Source organism: Macaca mulatta, chromosome 20 (assembly GCF_049350105.2).
Source record: "Macaca mulatta isolate MMU2019108-1 chromosome 20, T2T-MMU8v2.0, whole genome shotgun sequence".
NCBI classification, from domain to species: Eukaryota; Metazoa; Chordata; class Mammalia; order Primates; family Cercopithecidae; genus Macaca; species Macaca mulatta.
The window spans coordinates 85,542,128-85,548,965 of NC_133425.1; the positions used below are offsets into that span (position 1 = coordinate 85,542,128).

A 6,838-nucleotide genomic window follows, 5' to 3' on the forward strand; every position below is an offset into this window, starting at 1 on the left:
CTGGGATTGTAGGCGTGAACCACTGTGCCTGGCTTGTTTCTAGTAGTTTTATTTACATATATTGATTATAATTTTAATACTTTTATTTTCCAGAGAAAACTAAGACATAGACCGTTTTAAACTGTCATATGTTAGCATTCTGTAGTAGATTAGAAAATGTATGAGTATACCATCTCCCAACATCGGGATGTGTTTTCTCATAGTACACATGTTTCTCATAGTACACAGTGCAGTGTGGTAGTTTCTCATAGTACACAGTACAGTGTGGTAGTTTCTCACAGTACACAGTACAGTGTGGTAGTTTCTCATAGTACACAGTACAGTGTGGTTGTTTCTCATAGTACACAGTACAGTGTGGTCGTTTCTCATAGTACATAGTACAGTGTGGTAGGCAAAAATATGTTTATTAACAGGCCAAAATATCTAGTTTCTCTGTAAAAATAAGCGAAAAGTATATAAAGTTGAATTACTTATGTCCAGTAATTAATGTTTTAGTATTGTATCTTATTTATAAATGATCTAGATATTTAATGGAAATATTTTACTTAGCTTAACTTTAAGGTTAAAAATTACCAAAAGTATTTTGGAAACTACTATTAGGCAGATTTACTGTAAAAAACTTATTATTGAAATATTGTTTTTCACTTTTCACAACATGGCACCAAAAGCGAAGAAGGAAGCTCCTGCCCCTCCTAAAGCCAAAGCCAAAGCAAAGGCTTTAAAGGCCAAGAAGGCAGTGTTGAAATGTGTCCACAGCGCCCCCAAAAAAGAAGATCTGCACGTCACCCACCTTCCAGCATCCCAAGACACTGTGACTGCGGAGGAGCCCAGATATCCTGGGAAGAGTGCCCCCCGGAGAAACAAGCTTGACCACCATGCTATCATCAAGTTTCCACTGACCACTGAGTCAGCCATGAAGAAGATAGAAGACAACAACATGCTTGTGTTCACTGTCAATGTTAAAGCCAACAAGCACCAGATCAAACAGACTGTGAAGAAGCTCTGGGACATGGATGTGGCCACAGTCAACATCCTGATTCAGCCTGATGGAGAGAAGAAGGCATATGTTTGACTGGCTCCTGATTATGATGCTTTGGATGTTGCCAACAAACGTGGGATCATCTAAACTGAGTCCAGCTGGCTGATTCTAAATAGATGTATATCTTTTCACCATAAAAAAGAGGAAATATGTTTTTCATAAAAATGAAGATTTAAAACCTTAAAGCTTATAGATTTGATTCTAATTATCTAGTAAGTATAATATCAGCTTCTTGTAAGCACTCAAGCAGAATAGAAACTTGTTTGTTGGCCGGGCACGGTGGTTCACACCTGTAATCCCAGCACTTTGGGAGGCCGAGGTGGGTGGATCATGAGGTCAGGAGATCAAGACCATCCTGGCTAACACTGTGGAACCCTGTCTCTACTAAAAATACTACAAAAGAAATTAACTGGGCGTGGTGGCAGGCGCCTGTAGTCCCAGTTACTTGGGAGGCTGAGGCAGGAGAATGGCATGAACCCAGGAGGTGGAGCCTTCAGTGAGCTGAGATCGCACCACTGTACCCCAGCCTGGGTGACAGAGAGAGACTACATCTCAAAAAAAAAAAAAAAAAAAAAGAAACTTGTTTGTTTTATATTTAATAGTGATAACTCTGAAGACATAGTTGTTTTATTACACAAAAAATATTAAATTTATCTTATTTAACTAAATTGTATCCAAATTGCGTTAACTTGAAAAACATTTGGATCAGTTCCTATATTTCTAGGAGTTTGGGGAATATTTATTTATAAATGATTATTTTTTTCCAAGCCAAGTTAGAATAGAACACTTTTAGAGGATTTTATAAATGAATTTTGCAATGCTACATTTCTACTCATTGAATTACAAGTTCTCAGGCATCCCAAATGATTAACAAAATGGAGATTTGTAGGGCTTCTGTGGGAGAGTATGGAAGGTCTTTTTGAACTTTTTAAAGCTGTCAAATGAAGAATGATGAGCTTCATAAATTCGGAAAGGAGAGATTTCATTATGTTTTTGTTTTTTTGAGTCGGAGTTTCACTCTCGTTGCCAAGGCTGGAGTGCAGTGGAGTGATCTTGGCTCACTGCAGGCTGCACCTCCCAGGTTCAAGCGATTATCCTGCCTCATCCTCCCAAGTAGCTGGGACTACAGGCATGCGCCACCATGCCCAGCTAATTTTTGTATCTTTAGTAGAGACGGAGTTTCACCATGTTGGCCAGGACGGTCTCGATCTCTTGGTCTCAGGTGATCCACCCGCCTCGGCTTCCCAAAGTGCTTTGATTACAGGCATGAGCCACTGCACCCAGTGAGAGATTTATTTCCTGTAAAGGTTTGCAGCCTGCAGGATAGTCCTGAGAGGCTAGGAAGCATAACCTCCAGCCAGAAGTCAGAAACAGACACTTCAAGGGAGAGGTAAAGGAAATACTAATGTATACTGAGTGGCGTGGCCAAATACACATATTTAATAAGCTCTAGGAGGAGTCATGCATATTTCTGAAAGGAGAAATGCATGCATGTGCAATTGAGTTTCTTGCTCCTTCATGGGTCCAATGTACAAAAAAATGGCAGTGTTAGTGTGATCCCAGGGTGGAGTTTTCAGCCCTCTGACATTAAAAGGTGAAACAGAGGATATGAAAACTCGCTCTGCGCATCCTGTGTACGCTGTCCAGAACCTCTGCATCATGGGTGGTCTCTTATCAGGCAAGAGAGGGGAGGCAGCTTCAGGCAGTTGGTTGAAATCATTGGTGGAGTCTTTTGAAAGGCTTGTTTCCGTTAAAGCCTTAGGGAAGAAAGCCTCATCATGGTTAGCAATGGAGGGGGTATAATGAGGTGTATCTGACCCCTGTCATCCCATCCTGCCCAACTTGTAATAGGGGAGGAAAAAAATTTTCTCTGTACCTTTATGGAATTCTAAGATGGGACTCTCTTAAATCCGAGAACTGAGTTTTGAAAGTCACTCTGGGATCCCCTCAGCCAAGAGTGGGTCTGTTCAGTCAGTTGGGAGCTTACGATTTCATTTTCATTTGTCAGTGCCAATGGGAATGAGTAGTCTGTCTTCCTGGCAGCTGAATTTGAAAGAAACTCCTTGGATGGGGTTAATGGCAGCTGTATATTCTGGGAGCTCTGCTATAATTAGATTAAGTAAGTTCTGGTAAGATTTCTTTATCTTCAGTATCTCAAATGTTTTCATTTAAATAATCTTTATAACAACTCTTTTTTTTATTTTTTTTGAGACAGAGTCTTGCTCTGTTGCCCAGGCTGGAGTGCAGTGGCACGATCTTGGCTCACTGCAAGCTCCACCTCCCAGGTTTATGCCATTCTCCTGCCTCAGCCTCCCGAGTAGCTGGGACAACAGGTGCTCGCCACCATACCCGGCTAATTTTTTTTGTATTTTTTTTTTAGTAGAGATGAGGTTTCACCATGTTAGCCAGTATGGTCTCGATCTCCTGACCTCGTGATCCACCTGCCTCAGCCTCCCAAAGTGCTGGGATTACAGGCATGAGCCACTGTGCCTGGTCCCTATGACAACTCTTGATGTCTGAGTGGGTTCCCACACAGTCGTCTGTTGTAAGAGTTTCTCATTCCTTTTTTTCCTTTGGTCATAATGAATAGGGCTTCTGTACATAATTGCATGGTAGCTTTTGTTTGGAAATAATATCAAAGTAGCTGTCAAAATACTTACGAATATGATTTTTGGATTGTAAGGTGAGACTTGTTTAGCTTTGGGAAAAACTGCCCAACTTGTAATAGGGGAGGAAAAATAATTTTCTCTCTACCTTTGCAGAATTCTTAGATGGGACCCTCTGTAACAAATTACAGATTAAAATGAGAAAAAAGTAGACAAGTTTAAAAACATGTATACCTTATGGATACATGGGAGATACTCAGGGAAAAATGAGTAAATCCCCAGCAGGTGGCTTTCAATTGAAGTGTAAATGCTATCTTCAACTTAAAGAAAGATTTGAGGCTCAGTAGTGGGGAGGTAACAAGCAAAAGCACAGTAGACAAGGGTAAGTTTTCTTTTTTTTTTTTCTTTTTTTTTTTTTTGAGACGGAGTCTCACGCTGTTGCCCAGGCTGGAGTGCAGTGGCGCGATCTCGGCTCACTGCAAGCTCCGCCTCCCGGGTTCCCGCCATTCTCCTGCCTCAGCCTCCTGAGTAGCTGGGACTACAGGCGCCCGCCACCGCGCCCGGATAATTTTTTGTATTTTTTTTTAGTAGAGACGGGGTTTCACTGTGGTCTCAATCTCCTGACCTTGTGATCCGCCCGCCTCGGCCTCCCAAAGTGCTGGGATTACAGGCTTGAGCCACCGCGCCCGGCCAGGGTAAGTTTTCTTATACAGACTTAACTCCATGCGTTCTCTGTTGATAAGACTCTTTAGTGATTTAGTCATTCTTCTCTTCTTGGTGCCGAGAGAGAGAGAGAGAGAGAGAGAGAGAGAGAGAGAGAGAGATCTTTTAAATGGGGATTTCTTTCATAGATGTAAATTTTCCTTACACAAGGGTAACTTCTACTCTGTTTTGATAACTTCCTTTTTTAGCAATTTTTCAAAGTAATCAGCTCAGAGTAATTCTTATGCCAAAGGGACATATTTTGGGGTGGCATATTCTGGTTTCCTACCATCATATTTTGGGGTGGCATATTCTGGTCTTACACACTGTCTTCCACTAGCAATGAAAAGAGTTCTTGTTTTTCCTCCAGCAATTTGTCATTTTTTTAGAGTTTAGCAGTTCTAATAGATATAGACCAGCTGTACTATCTCATTGTGGTTTTCAGTTCTCTAGTACGTTGAGCATCTTTTTGTATGTTTACTTGCCATCTGCAGATTGTCTTTGGTGAGGTGTCTGTTCAGAACTGTGTGCATTTCTAATTGAGCTGTTTAACTTATTGTTTAGTTTCAAGAATTTTGTATATATTTTGAATACAAATTCTCAGATCTGTATTTTGCAATTTTTTTTCAATATGTGGCTTGTCTTTTTGTTCCTTTAACAAGGTCTTTTCCAGAGTATAAACTGTAAATATTAAGAAATCCACATTGTCATTTCTTCTGCGTATATCAACCTTGTATGTCATTTGTTAAAATTCATTACCAAACCCAAAGGCACATAGCTTTACTTCCATAGTTTCTTCTAGAAATTGTATGATTTTGCATTTTTAGTGTAAGGATGATTTTGAGTGATTATTTGTGTAAGTTGTAAAGTTTTCATCTACATGCATATCATTTCCTATGGTTTCCAATAATCACTATTTTTGGGAAAGACACAGGGTAGTGGGCTCTGTTAGAGCACATAGATAGCTAGACATGAACAGGAGGGGCAGCTCCTGAAAAAGGGAAAGTCTGGGAAGGCTCACCCAGAGGGACCACGAAAAATTCACATTTAGTGGCATCTGTAATGCTGGAGCAGATGGGCACTTGTCAATTGTGGGTAGGAGGGAGAAGAGGTACCTATGCAGAAAGAAACACCCTAGAAATCCTCTTAAGATGCCCCAGTCATCATTCAGTCTGCAGTAATAATGTCACAATATTGCTAGCTACATGCTGATAAGGACAAAGGGGACATTATTAAAAGAAACCTGGCACCATAAGTACAGATTAGGGCAGAGAAGCACATTCAAAAGAGATAGATGCAGTAGGTCCAAATGTGACCACTGTCAGTCTGCCTGGGATGGCGGGAAGGAGCCCGGTGCCAGAGTGGATTCGGATCGATCACCACACACGTGCCTCATCCAACAGCGAGGAGGTCCCACAAGCCTAAGTGGGGCAAGTCGGGGACCTAAGGCAGTAGCAGGAAAAGCAGACAAAGAAAACACGGGGAGACTTGAGACAGGCAGGAATGTGAAGAAATCCAAAATAAAATTCCCTGCACAGGACTCTCAGGCTTCTTTCCTGCACGATCAGCCTACTCCTATTCTTCTACAATAAGTTCTTCACACTGTATTTTTTCAATGACGTTATCTGCCATCTTTTTTCCAAGTTAGACAAGAACCGGGACATCAATTTCCAGAACCAATGGCGCTTAATAACTCGCGCTCCGACTTTAAGCGGTGCAGGAGGCGGCCTTTAGGGGGCGCCAGCCGTCACACCTGGAGCAAGAGGGCCCTGCACAGTCCCCATGTGCCTGCAGGTGGTGTGCTGCGACGACATTGCCAGCAAGAGGGCCCAGCAGTGTCCCCAGCATACAGCAGGGGACGTACGACGACTATACTGTGAGCAAGAGAATCCTGCACTGTCCTTAGCTGCCAACAGGTGGCGCACGGGCACCATACAACGAGCAAGAGGACCCTGCAGTGTCCTGGTTGGCAGCAGGGGGTGTGCTGCCACTCCACTGTGAACAAGAGGATCCTGTAGTGCCCCCACTACAAGGTAAGCAAGAGGGCGCGGCAGTGTCCCCAGCTGGCAGCATCGGAAGTGCTGCTACTACACTGTGACCCAGAGAGCCCTGCAATGTCCCCAACTGACAGCAGGCGGCGTGCCGTCACCATACTGCGAGCAAGAGGGCCCTGCAGTGCCCCGGCGCCAGCAGAGGGCGCTGGCCACCACTGTAAGAAAGAGGGCCTTACAGTTGCTCTAGTCGCCATCAGGGGGCAAAGTGGCACAGCACCGTGAGCAAGAGGACCCTGTAGTGCGCGGCCGCAAGCAGAGGGCACACGAGCCCGGCTTTCCAGATTACTGATGTTCTCCCGTCTCTGCGCCCCACCCCCGGCGGCGTGCGTCTCTGCGCCTGCACCGCGCCCACTCAGGCCCACGCAGCAGGCGTCTCTGCGCCAGCGCCGCCACCCCCAACCCCGACGCGCGGACATGCGACTCTGCGCCTGCGCGGC

At 43.9% G+C, this 6,838-nt stretch overlaps 1 pseudogene; it reads left to right on the top strand.

Annotated features, from left to right (window-relative positions):
* Positions 1–539: 539 nt before the first annotated feature.
* Positions 540–1,126, top strand: LOC701818 (large ribosomal subunit protein uL23 pseudogene; annotated as a pseudogene).
* Positions 1,127–6,838: the final 5,712 nt, after the last annotated feature.